Source organism: Tursiops truncatus, chromosome 18 (genome assembly GCF_011762595.2).
Source record: "Tursiops truncatus isolate mTurTru1 chromosome 18, mTurTru1.mat.Y, whole genome shotgun sequence".
Lineage (NCBI taxonomy): Eukaryota > Metazoa > Chordata > Mammalia > Artiodactyla > Delphinidae > Tursiops > Tursiops truncatus.
Window position 1 is genome coordinate 37,132,153 of NC_047051.1, and position 15,020 is coordinate 37,147,172.

Here is a 15,020-nt window from a genome sequence, read left to right on the forward strand (position 1 = left end):
TGCAAATAAGCAGGGGAAAGGACAGTGGCTAGCAGTCTAATTAGGAGTCATAGTCACACGGAAGAGCAAGGTTTGGCCCAAGGATGCATGACATGGCAGGAAACGAAATTTAGACAGGGCACAGTAGGTAGGACTCGACAATCCTCTAAATTAATTAAGAAAAAGAAACAGGCTACGTAACAATTAGGCTTAAGATATTAAGAAAAAATATTTTAAATGCAAGACAAAGAATATTTAAAAGGCAAGATATAATTATGAAAGGATGAGGCAATAAAAACATTTCAGTGGCAGAATGGCAGACTGGCTGCCTGCCACATGAATTTGGCTGCACATAAGTGCATTCAGATTGACCCTCACAGTGTTAAAAAAGAAAAAAAAAAGAGTAAATAGTTGCCAACTTTTAAAAGCTTGAGATGTCACATGGAAAAAAAAATTACACTCTTCAACGGATCCATGTTTCATTCAGAAACATATAAAATTCCTTACAATTCTGTATAGAAACCTAGAATTGCCCACACTGTAGCCTTACCTCTCTGACTTCACTGCCTATTTCTCTCCCTTTGCCGTAGCCACATTGGCTTCCTTATCCTTCTTTCAACATACCATCTTGTACAATAACAGCTTCTTCTGCCTCTTGTCCCCAGATACCAGCATGACTTCTTCCCCCATTTCCTACAAGTTAAAATCACACTGACTGTTTTCTTTAAAATTGCAACCCCGGGCTTCCCTGGTGGGGCAGTGGTTGAGAGTCTGCCTGCCAATGCAGGGGACGCGGGTTCGTGCCCTGGTCTGGGAGGATCCCACATGCCGCGGAGCGGCTGGGCCCGTGAGCCATGGCCGCTGAGCCTGCGCATCCGGAGACTGTGCTCCGCAACGGCAGAGGCCACAACAGTGAGAGGTCCGCGTACCGAAAAAAAAAAAAAAAAAAAAAAAAAAAAAATTGCAACCCCACACATTATTCTTTCTCCAGAGCAGTTATCATATGTTAAGAGATTATATAATTCACTCATTTAGTATGTATATTGCTGGTACTTTCCCCTGTAGACTGTGAGTCTCTATATGTTTCTAAAGTTTTGGAAGATCCTATAACACCAGAACTCTACTACCTCATAAAAAATTTGTCTGGGCTTCCCTGGTGGCACAGTGGTTGAGAGTCTGCCTGCCGATGCAGGGGACACGGGTTTGTGCCCCGGTCCGAGAAGATCCCACATGCCGCGGAGCGGCTGGGCCCGTGAGCCATGGCCGCTGAGCCTGCACATCCAGCGCCTGTGCTCCGCAATGGGAGAGGCCACAACAGTGAGAGGCCTGCGTACCACAAAAAAAAAAAAGAAAATTTGTCTGAATCCCAGGAGCACATGCATCTTTTATATGAAGCATTCATTCTTATGTTTAATATAATCTCCAGTATTCCCTTTTGTATCCCTGACAATAAAGCTTGGAGTCATGGTTTATCACCAACCTCGCACTACTCTCTTTTATTTTATTTTTCAAACAATAAGTTAAGAAGAAATTCAAGTATGTTTTGTATCAATATATGGAAATATTTGTAAGAAAACACAGAAGACATATTACTTTAGGGAAGTAAAATATATCTCTCTTTATTCAGCTTTAATATGCACTTGAATCACCATTATGAAACAAATACAGCATGCTTCACTTATTACATTATTGACTAACCCTGTGGGAATTTGAATCTGAGGTCTCTGAATATAAGATAAATAAATGGAATACCAGAAATTTCAGCTGGAGTGTAGATCGAGACCAAATAATAATAATAATAATACCCATAAATGTTGTATTAAGAAGTTTACAATTGTTGGGGAGAAAGCAATTTTCCTCTACCCTTCTAGGTTCTTCTGGGTGGCCTAAAAATTTAATTGATATGAGACAGGTTAACAGGGAAAATCAAACAAAAATTTAATTACATGGGAGAGACCCAGGAGAACTGAGTAACTCTCCAAAATAGCTGAAGCCCTCACCTTAAATACCATCTTCAGCTAAAAACAAGAAGATGTTGAGGGTACTGGTTTGGGACTTCAAAGGGGAGGAAGCCAATTTACACAGAGAAGGAAAAACAAATGTTTGGTAAACAAACATTTGTTGTCCAGAGATGATGGGACACAAAAAGCAATTTTAACAGACTTTGCTAGGTTCCTCCCTGTCTGCACACTTAGTTCATACTATAGTTTTCTATGCTGACAGCAGTTCTTTTCCTGGAACAGGTCCTCTATGTACATTCTTTTAGGCAGTTAGAGGGAAGGTCAAAATTTCTTCCCAAGTCATTTGGGTTTTTATTGTTTTCTGCTCAAAATAATTCTTATACCAAGAATATATTTTGGGGTGGCAAGTTTTATTCCCTTACACAATTAATGTTGGATAAACCCCCAATTAGAAAGTCAACACAAGTTTGTTTTAATAATTTCTATTCCAATTTATTTTTTATTGAAGCTTTTATTTTTAGAGTTTAGTTATTAGTGAACGGTGTTCTTTTTAAATTTAATGGAAGAAAAATTTGTTCTATACTTTGGTATCTTTAGAGCTGAAAAAGAAATCTCATTTCCTCTCATATAAGGCAAGTTTTCACTCTGCCTGAAGTACATTTCTAAGACCAATCTTGCCCCAGAAATTTCTTCATTTTCCCCATTTTGTCAATAGATGTTGTAGCATTTCTTTAACCAAAAGTTGTGTCTTGTATTTCAAAATTGCTTGATCATGATCGAAACTAAGGTGAAAGAAACACTAGACATTGTATATGCCAAACCAGTGATAACTCTTGTGTGTCTATGAGGCATTCAGAGAAGAATGGCACCAATATATTAATAATTAAACAATAGATCCACTATTGAATTTTAGACTTGTTAACATATATTTTCTTGAAGATATAACTAGCTTAATATTAACTTGGATTGCCTTGCTTTAATAAATTACCATGGAATGGGAAGGAGGGCCAGCATAGGTAGGTGGAGATTGTATAAAATAGATTTTAGCCTTAGCATTGGCACTGATCGGTTGCGCAGCTGTGCTACTTTCGACAGCTCAGCTCAGCTATCTGGGTTGCAGTGATTTCATCTCTGAGTAGGAATTAAATTAGCTATGTGAGCTTGGGCAAATTAAATTGTATCTCTGTACCTCAATTTCTTCATCTATGAAAATGGTAATAAATAGCTTCACTATCCTCATAAATTTGTTATGGGGATTCAATGAATGAATAAATGTAGTAACACTTAGAGCATGCCTAGACTAGAGTAACTAAGTGTAAGTGTTTGGGTCCTAATCATATGTAAAATGTTAAGCAACTAAATGTTGGTATAACTTTTTAAATGTGTAAAAATTTCTGGTAGGAGAAATTATTTTAAATATTAGAATTCATTAAAAATATTTGGAATTGGGTTGTGGTCATAAACGCTACCTTCAAATTAACCAATAAAGTCAACATTGTAAGAATACTTATCTTTAGTCAGGAGACAGAGGATTTAGGAACACAATTTAAGGTAGGAGTCTTATGTTCAATGATGTACTTAGACACCTCTGGGTGTCCAGAGGTCCTCTTGCAGAGGACAGGGTCCTCTTGTAGATCCATAGTGCAAAATATTATGTTGATTAGCATTAGTAAATCATTGAATTTTAGAAGAGGGAGCATCCTCAGCAGTATTTACTTCAATAAATTCACATTTAAAAATTTTAGATAAGCAAACTGATGCCAAGAGAATTAAATTAAAAAGCCACCATGGTTCAATGGAAGGCCACTAGAATGAGAAGATCTTAGTTATAGTCCTTGTTTCATGACTTATTAGCCATGGGCTTCTAAGCGAGCCATATAGTTCTGTGTGTTTGACTTCTCTACTGTTAAATAATGATAATCATGCCAAGCTACCTAAATCAATCATAAGCCTGGGGGAAAACAGATGGCACCTTCAAAGGGTAATTAAAGATACTTTAATAAAGGGATTATTTTCAAAGACTTGAGTTGACCTAAGGAAACCACTGGGGGTAAATGAAATACCAACGGATTTGTATCAGTACTATGACTAGATTTCTAGAAAGATGAATTGGTGTACAATGGAGTAGATAGATGCTTTGCACTCACAGGAAACAAAGAAAATTTACTTCTAATATTCCCTTTACCATATTTTTCCCACTGTGTATCTTTTCCCTTCATTCTATAACTACTTTAGTAGAAGTGTGGGCTTATATTTATTAATTAATTCATCAAAAATACCAACTGCTATTTGACAAGGGAGCCAAGAATATTTAATGGGGAAAGGCAATAAATCGTCTTGGGAAAACCAGATAGCCACATGAAAAGAATGAAATTTTACCCCTATCTTATACCATTCTCAAAATTAACTCAAAATAGACTAAATAATTAAATGTAAGAGCTGAAACCATAAAACTTCTAGACAAAAACATAGGGAAATTTTTTCTTGACATTAGTCTAGTCAACAATTTTTTTGGATATGACAACAAAAGCACAAAATAAAAATGCCCAACATCACTGATCATCAGGGAAACGCAAATGCAAGCCACAATGAGATACCACCTCACACTTGTTAGAGTGGCTATTATCAGAAAGACAACAATAACAAGAGTTGGCAAAGATAGGGAGAAAACAGAACATGTGTGCACTATTGATGGGAATGTACATTTATTCAGCCACCATGTAAAACAGTATAAAGAGTCCTCAAAAATTTAAAAATAGAGCTACCATATGATCCAGCAATTCCACTTCTGGATATATATTCAAAGGAAACAAAGTCACTCTCTCAAAGAGATATATGTACCCCCATGTTCACTGCAGCTTTGTTCAGAATAGCCAGGACATGGAAAAATCCTAAAAGTCCATCAATGAATGAATGGAAAGAAAATGTGATGTAAATAAATAAATATACATATATATATATCAAATTATATATATATAGTTATATTTACATATATTATTAGATTATATTATTTAGCCATCCATAAAAATGTAGGAAATCCTGCTATTTGTGACAGCATGGATAAATATTGAGGCATTATACTAAGTAAAATAATTCAGACAGAGAAAGACAAATACTGTATGATCTCACTTATACATGGAATCTAAAAAAAATTAAACTCAGAGAAACAAAGAGTAGAATGGTGGTTGCCAGGGTCTGAGGGATGAGAGAAATGGGGAAATGGTCAAAGGGTACAAACTTCTAGTAATAAGATGAATTAGTTCTGGGTATCTAATGTATAGCTTGGTGACTATAGTTAACAATATTTATTATATACTTGGAAGTTAAGAGAGTACATCTGAAATCCCATCAAAAGAAAAAAAAGGACAGGTAATTATGTGAGGTGATGGATGCAATAACTAACCTTATTGTGGTAATCATTTCACATTTCTGAAAATATAAATTCAGATCACCTTATTGTACACCTAAACTTATACAATGTTATATGTTAATTAATTATATCTTGAGGATGTTGGTAAAAATATACTGATATTGTGCTACCATTGAGAGCAGGAATCACGGAAGAGACAGGCATAATGGAAAAGTGTAGGATACAAAAAATAATAGAGATACTTCTGGATTTCTAGTCAAATAATTTGAATAGAAAAAATCTCCCAATTATTTATAAATTATTTATATCTGTTACAGGAAAGCAAATGTAAACCCAGCCAAACTCTCCAGAAGCTATCTCTAATTTTTAGATCTTAAGAAATGTTACTGACCAGCTTGCCCAGTCCTTTCATTTTACAAGCAGGGAATCATGTATATAGAGAAGCAAATAAATTTTTCTAAAACACAGCTAGAACCAGGTTCAATGTTCTTCTCAGTATAATACACAGCCTCTTTATTTATGGTAGATGCTATAATGTTCTCCATAGCATATAAAAGTGTTTTAGTTGTTAAAACAGTGTTCAAAATCTCTTTTCATTGAACTGTAAAAGAGAAAAAGATTACATGAAATTTATTTTAGACCTGCTGGGTTATTTGACTAAAGCAAACAAATAGCAAAATTATATATATATATATTTTTTAATTTTGTAACTATGCTATTTTCCCCAAAGACAATATTTTCCTCAGGTAAATGTAGTAAGGAAATTTTGTTACTCTATGCACCTATCCCCAGAATGGGATTACCCACCTCCACTGCTTCATGGTTAATGCTCAGAACAAAAGGATTGGGAAATTTATATAGACCTATTTTAAAAATTCAGGAGTCTATCTGTTCATTCTGGGACATACTGCTTCTTTCCTTTCCTTACCTACAATACCTACAATCCAGGTGTCAGGCTGGACAGAAGAGGTCCCAGAGCATTCAAATTTAATTTTTGATTCAGTCATCTAGATTATTTTGTTTGATTAAAAGAGTCCTTGGGGCTTCCCTGGTGGCGCAATGGTTGAGAGTCTGCCTGCCAATGCAGGGGACATGGGCTCGTGCCCCGGTCCGGGAGGATCTCACATGCCACGGAGCGGCTAGGCCCATGAGCCATGGCCGCTAAGCCTGCACGTCCAGAGCCTGTGCTCCGCAATGAGAGAGGCCACAACAGTGAGAGGTCCACGAAAGCAAAAAAAAAAGAGTCCCAGATCACAAGAATAATGACTACTTAGTCAAGCACACTGCTTGACAAGTCCCTCTACAATAGGCCAAAGTGAGATCATCATGGAACTCTGCAACTTTTAAAAAAAAAATTCCTTGTCCTTGAACTGACTTTTCCAGATGAAAGGTCTTCATATGAGTAGGAAATACATGGAAAAAGGGTGAGGTTATACCTATTAGAATGGGACTTCTGACTTTTATGGCAAACACCTCTCTGAGGTGTTTTAGATCCAAGAAAGTCTAAAGAAAGAACATTAATTATCTATCTCTTTACAATTCACCCCAAAGTCTTCCTCAAAATGGAGAAGCACTATGGAGCAAGTGTCCCAAATGTTGCAGCACATTGTTTAACTGACTGCTGAGTTTTCCATCCCCTGACAGATTTCACTGACCATGATTTGATCACCATCTTGATCTTACTGAGATGTCAGAAACAGCAGGGCTTCCACACAACACATACGTCAGCATTTCCTGATGTTTTTCCTGTGCTGATTCCACAGCCATAGCAGAGTCAGACCGTGGGTGGATGAGTTCCATTTAGCTAGAGGTATAGATAAACAGGACTGTTGGACTGATTGAGAGTTCCTGGAAGGCTATAAGTTTGTGGCCTGCATATGCATAGTTCACTCCCTTGTCTGGCTTCAGAAGGTCCTTCCAGGTTCCCAGCATCTGGGGCAGAGAGGGTCCTGTGCAGACTTCTTCAGGGGACAGCACAGCACCATGACTCTGACTGTGGAAAGTTGAGGAACCCATGAGTGGTAAGATTGCGTGATGGGTGGTGTGAGACAAACTCCTTACTTATGAGTCCAGGAGGAGAAGCCTTAAGCATAGGGGGACTGAGGCATTTCTCATCCCAGGACTTACCTGCTGGACCCTGTAGATAGAGATCCCACAAGATCAGCCTTCCTCTGGGAAGTGTGGTTGTGACTACAGTGCCTCTGGCCTGATTCAACCTTCTAAATGTGGATTAATGTCTTGGGGAAGGTGGAAAGATCAGTACAGAAATTTAACAAGAAAGTCACATGGCTTTTTAAGGTGGGCTCTGATGCATTATGGTATTTGTTCAGCTGATTTTGTCCAGGACATTGAGGGGATGCTTGAGGTCAGTACTCAAGTTGGTCTCATCCTGCTACTTGGGGACCTGTTGACAGTAGCCTTAATTAAATGTTAAATGAGACAATTGAGCAGATATGGTCCCAGTCTCTGTAGGATAGATTAATCAGAATGGTTGACCAAGCAGCATGCTCATGAGACAATGCTCCACATGTCTATCGTATTTCATGTTTATTCATTCTTGTGAGCAAGACTTTAAGTAGTTACCTCCTTTTTTTAGACCGTCTTTTCAAAAATGTTTCCATAGTGCACAGTCTTGGAAGATACAGTGTCTTCCTTCAGAGGAAAATACAAGCATGCTTACTCTCTAGTCTGATGATGATGATATGCTTCTTTAGAGAAGAGAGGAAGCATGCTTACTACCCATTAAAAGAGCCAGGTTCCCTAGGCTCAATATTCCTTTCCTGTAACACAGTCCAATACATGGGCTGGTATCCATCTGTGCCCATCCCTTTGCCCCTTCAGGACTAGGAGGCAAGGTGAACTCATGTAAATATGCTTGTGCTGCTTTCTGTGCCGTGTATAAGAAAGTCCTTGGTCTCAGACCAGGAGTCTCCTATCTTCAGCCAACATCCATGAAAATGTCACAGACTATGACATTAGTGTGCACCCAGGGTAAATTCTCAGGTCTTTCACAATTCTTGACACCCTGGGACCATTTGTAGGCTACACATTTATCTTGAGAAATAACATGATTAAATCATTCTTTACTGAATATATAAATATATTTTATGCTGAGAATCTCTTAAAACTCTGTGTGTATATGTGTGTGTGTGTGTGTGTGTGCATAAATATAAAAAGAATGGTAGCATTGTCAGACTGTGAGTTCAAAAGTTACAGGATGCTTTCAAAATTCTAGGTCCATCCATCAGCAATAACAAAAAAAAAACATTAATTACCCTTATATGGTGACATAATATTTAGTTACTTTGTTAAGACTGAATGTTAATAATAATCTTCAATCTTTCCCCAGGAAACTTCATTTAATATTAGAAGATTTCTCAAGTTAAAACAACCTGGTGGAAATTCCCAAGAGAGGGATAACGTTGGTATTTATACAGTTCTATTAAAATGAAGGTCAAGTTTTAAGCCAGCCAAAGATTCATTAGGAACAGGCTGCTTGGGCCTGGAAAGCTTTGCTGCCTCGAACCCATTATGGAACTGATTAGTATCAGGAATGTAATGAGTCTCATTACCCCCATCTGCAGTATATCCTCCTCCTTCACCTCCCCACAGTCCACATATTTTGTTTCATAGAAATTGTCATTTTTCTTGGTTGACTGCCAATTTGCTACAGTAATGAAATTGTTCCAAATTAAATGCTGCTACCAGGACAGGATGACCATATAAAAGATAGTGACTATAGGTTCTGTCTTGTAGTTGGACAGCAGAGCTCCTAACAAAGGCATGTATTTCTAGGATTTAGCCATTAAGTCATCTTAGATGTAGCAAGGGTGAAAGACAGTTTTATCCCTTTAGATGCCCTGGAAGGGGAAATTTAGAGGCAGGGAATGTTTTGTTGTTCAAGCTTTCATTTTTCCTAAATCAATATTGCCTGGAAGAACATGAAACATCAACATATACAAAAGTCTTCCTGTACTTTTAAGATTAAAAATGAAAGATGACTTTTGTACTGCATACACTTTCATGATATCCTGTTCATCATTCAATCCAAAGAAAACACTTTACTGTGTTATAATTTATTTACTTATTGCTTTGCTGTCCTTGACAGAAATTGTCTTGAAAACAAACAGTATATATTTCTTTTGCTTTTTTATTTCAAGTCCAGTTAGAAACTTGAGGAATGTTATTAAATGAAAGAAGTCTTGATTTTAGAGAGCTATAACTTGTTTTATCCTTAGTGATTGCACTGACATTGTACAGTTTCTGTCCAGGAGGCCAGATTGGACAGAGAAGGATGCTGTAGGACAAAATGAAGATGGAGTCTCAATAGCCATGTTGAGCTGGAAACAATGTTTCCCAGAAGATTTGCTGTGGATACACAAAGTCATAATCAGAGGGAAAGACTGACAGCAACAGCAAAAAAAAAAAAAAAAAAAAAAAAAAAAGACAAAAGCAAACCAACCAGCAAATAAAAACAAACAAACAAAAAATCCATAGTCTTTTCTATTCCCACTCCAACCAGACAGTTAAAACCAAGAGCCACAAGAATCAAAATTTAAACTGAAGGACTGAAGCAATATATTCAATCATATTTGAGATGAAGAGAATGGAGGTGATACAAAACAGTTAATATTTGCTGTTGACCACTCAAGATTAGAATATTCATAAATACAGAAATACCTCTGCCTTTTAGAGAAAGCTTCAGAGGAGTCTGATTTGGAGTGGGCAAAATTAGCCCATGCCTATCACTGAGCTTAGCCAAAGACTTAGCAGTGTAACAATTAGTTTCTCCCAGCTCACTCAGCAGGCAGGATTCAGCAGACCCTTTGTTCTTAACAAAGAAAACTAGGATTGAGGGGAACTTTAACTAAGACCATGAGGCAAAAATTAATAAAGTATATTCAATTTATTATTAAACTTCCATAATCAATTTTCCAAAAAAACTTTATACTGAACTAAAACCTTTAAGGATCTGAATGAAACTATAATTCATAATTATTGGTCTACATCATAATTCCCTGATTCTTAAAATTCTGTCATATGCACAAATCATGGGATTCAGAGACTAAAATACCTTGTTAGGTTAGAATTAGGAAATAAGATGGCTCTTAACACATGCTAATTTTTCTAATAATAAAATTTCATATTTTTGAAAAGCTAAAACCTACTACTTTAGTTTTACAAGAACTTAAAAACTATAATTATTTGTATATTTTCAATATCTGTAAGTTATTCATTTACGTATTTCCTAAACCTTATAAAAACTATAATTATTTGTATATTTTCAATATCTGTAAGTTATTCATCTATGTATTTCCTAAACCTTATTTTGCAATATACTATAATATACATATGTTCTTATTTCTTTTATGTTCCAGTTTTATTATTCTTAGATTGTTTTTTTGTTTTTTGTGGTTTTTTTGGCTGCGTTTGTTCTTTGCTGCTCTGCGCGGGCTTTCTCTAGTTGTGGTGAGCAAGGGCTACTCTTCATTGTGGCGCGCAGGCTTCTCCTTGCGGTGGCTTCTCTTGTTGTGGAGTATGGGCTCTAGGCACGTGGGCTTCAGTAATTGCAGGCCCGAGAGCACACAGGCTCCAGTAGTTGTTGCATGTGGGCTCAGTAGTTATGGCACACAGGCTCAGTAGTTGTAGCACACAGGCTCAGTAGTTGTAGCTCACAGGCTCTAGAGTGCAGGCTCAGTAGCTGTGGTACACAAGCTTTGTTGCTCCACAGCATGAGAGATCTTCCCAGGCCAGGGATCGACCTCATGTCCCCTGCATTGGCAGAAGGATTCTTAACAACTGTGCCACCAGGGAAGCATTGATGGTTTTTGTTTAAAGACCAAATCTTGGGATGAAAAGATTTAGATGAATTAGGAGTCTTGGTAGTTTTAGACCAAAAGTATCCAAATGTACAAGCAGTATTCTCAAATTTCCAGTTACATAAATTATTTTCTCTTTCCTTCCCATAAATATTTAGGATGGAATATTTAAGATTACTGAATGACATATTCTATGAGGGCTGGAGTATGCAAACAAAGTTTTTACTTTAAAACTTAAATAAAAAATAAAGAATATGAGGCAAAACAAGGTAAAAAAAAGTCGAGTTAAAACAGTTGTTTTCAGTAGTTAAGAATGGTTTATTTATTATTTAAAAGAAAGACATTAATCACATTATAAACAAGTATGACTAGGAACAAAAAATTCCTTCTGAAATTTCAATTACACACATTAAACATTTTCACTGTTAACACCTATGTTTCATGCACATATTTTCCATTCTTTTGTCTCTCTATGGTTCAGTGCACCTATTGCCCTATTTTCCAGTTTACTTGTTCTTATTAGTTTTCATTTTAAATGAATCTGCTGTTAAATACATCCATTGAGTTTTAAGTATTTCTCAGTTCTAGAATGTACACTTGGTTGTGTAGCATTGATTCCAGTTCACTGAAGAAAGTCTCAAACCAGTCATTATTTCCTTGAAGACAGTAATCAGTCATCTTAAAATCAATAAATCTAGGCATAGTTTGAAAACTAGGACAAGGTTTTCAGTCTCCAAAGCAGGTATATGTTTGCTTTCTAGCAGGCATCAAAGGGCTGTTACAATACTGAATCAACTTAATGCTCAAATTAAATCATATATTAAAGAGGTTTAAACCTCAGACTCAGTTTCTGCACAGCTGCTTCATTTCCAATTCACCCTCGTGTCCAGGGTATAACTTTTCAGGGTTAAAATTACAATTGTGTGAATGTGTGTGTATGAGCGTATGGAGAGTGGAGGTTATTAGGCCTCTCTTTGACGGTCTCCTCCTAACATAGGTTAATGTTGAAAGCTCTGCCCAGTATCTCTGCTTCTCTACTGTCTCTTAGGGTATTTGCAGATGTGTATGGTGCAAAAGTGTCCCCCAAATCAGAGCTCATATCTCTGGGTTTCCATCTTCTAGATCCTGCCTAATATTTCTTCATTGCCCTGTGAGGTGAAGTTTTCCAGAGTTGTCAAAGGGATTTTTAATTACTGGTCTACTCAAAGTTTTCCTCAGAATTACCTACTTTGATATTAGCAGAAGTCCTGAATTAGATTTTAAAGCTAACTCCAAAAGAATAAATTGAAGAATTGTAAAGCTTATTAATGACAGGAAAAGATCTATTTTATTATTGTTGTTCTAATATCTACCATGGTAACTGGCATGTTATAGGTTCTCAATCAATATTCATTGAGTCAATGAATGGATTACTCAGGAAATTTGCAATCATATTGTAGTATCCACAAATCAATTTTGAAATACTTTATGGTATTCAATTTAATTGTTTTTCTATTAAAATTTTATTTAATTTTAAAAAATCTTATTTTTACATGCTTTATTGATGTATACCTTACATACCATAAAGTTCATCTTTTTAAAATGTGCAATTCATTGTATTTTACTATATTTACAGAGTTGTGTAACCATCACCATAATCTAATTTTAGAACATTTTCATCACTCTCAAAACAGATCTTGTACTCCTTAGCAGTCACTCCTTACTCACTCCCATCAACACCCACCCCTCCCCCAACCCTAGTCAATCAGTAACCTCTTTTCTGTCACCCTAGATTTGCTATTTGGGCATTTCATATAAATGGAATCACATTATGGCCTTTTGTGATTGGCCTCTTTCTTTCATTTAGGGTAATACTTTTGAGGTTCATCCAAGTTGTGGCATTACTTAATTCCTTTTTTATTGCTGAATAGTTTCCCATTATATGGATATGCTGCATTTTATTTATCCATTCTTCAGTTGATGGACATTTGAGAGATACAAAAATCAAACTACAATTAGATCATTCTTCAGACCCATCAGAATGCCTATAATGAAAAAGACAGAATAACAAGTTTTGGTGCAGATGTGGAGAAATTAGAACCCTCTTATGTTGCTGGTGGGAGTATACAATGATGTAGACTCTTTGGAAAACAGTTTGGCAGTTCCTCAAAATGTTAAACATAGGGTGGTATTATTCAACAAATCTATTCCTAGGTATATACCCAAAAGAAATAAATAATGTCAACGCAAAACGTTTGCACAAGTGTTCATTGCACCATTATTCAACAACCTATTTGCTCTTTTATCTGCATAATATTATATTTGAGATTTCATACTTTTCCAGATCTGTATTTTTTAACAGGTAGAATTCTATTATATTTTTTTCCAATTTTTTTCTGTAAAGTATTTCTGACTGATAATTGAATTACTCTGGCAGTGTTGGATTTGTTTTTTACCTTTCAGTCTAGCACACATCACCTTCACTCATTTTTGGCCAATCACAAGTATTTGCTGAGTATCTACTATGCATCAATAACTGTAGCAATTACAGAAGATTCAAAATAAATCTAAGAATTTATTAAATTATCTATTAGAATGTCAGGTACATAGTGGGCACCTAATGAACATTTACTGAATTCATAAATGAGTAAATGTACAAGTATACAGTCCATGTCTTCAAGAGTTAGACAAAGATTTACAAAGACAGCTATACATATTACACAAAGGAATGTACAGTGTGCTATATAGCAACAAACATTTTAACCATGAGATCTTCCAAAACTCATGGCTTTCTTAGCAGTAAGTATGTTATTTCACAGTTGGAGATTCTTTTCCAGTTTTACTGTGATTCAAAACTCGCTTACTTCCTATTTTTGTAGGTTTTGCTCCTTAGCTTATTATCTTATGTAAATGCTCATCTGGTAATATCAACTCTGAAGTCTGATAATCAAGTATTTAATCAAAACATAATTCTTTGTGCCTATAATTCATTTATTTTTGTTAAAAGTTACCTTTATTCTGCTTTAGAACACTGTGAATGGGTTGTTTTCTCTTTTATTTATACTTTTGATCTTCTTTTTACTTCAGTGTAAACATTAGGACTGAATTTTTCCACCTGTATGACCTATATTGCACAGTATGATATTTCAAAACTGCAGTTGGCGCAGAGCTTAATTCAAAATGCAGTTCATTTATGAGGACCACATTGGTGGGATGAGCTGCATATGTTAACTTTTTTTTTTTAAGTCATAATTAGAAGTAAGTTATTTATTCACAAACTGAGCTTTCATTTTATAATCAACCTATAATATATTATATGGAAAATAATCAGCTTATAAAATAATTTTGCTGGCATTGTAAAATTTTGAGTTGAGAACTTAATAATAATAAAAATGTTACCATTGTTTCCATCACTGTACTATGTACACTAATGGATCACATCATTTCATTCCAACAACGATCCTGTGAGATATTATTGGCTTCATTTTGCCAATAAGGAAATCATGACTTAAAGGACTTATATAATTTTCAAGGTCACATAATTAGTGTGTGGCAGAGCCCAAAGTTGATGGTTCAAATCACGATGTTACACTGGGCTAGATTTGATGCTTTAGTTGAAGTACCTACAGAATAGATTCTTTTCCTATGCATACATTTCCTTAATTATTCTAATATCAACCTCCATCAAATAAATTAAACTTAATTGAGTGCCTGAAGGCAAGGACTATACCTTTTCACCTGTTTTTAGCCTCAGATTCCAGCACAACCTGTGCATCTATTTGTTACTCAAAACTATTTGATTGAATACATTTTAGATACAAATCATTTAACTTCTTTTTAATATGGGAATTTGTAATCAGTTATAAATATCTCTTTTGAAAAAAAGCTCATGATTACTTTGAAAATGAGGAG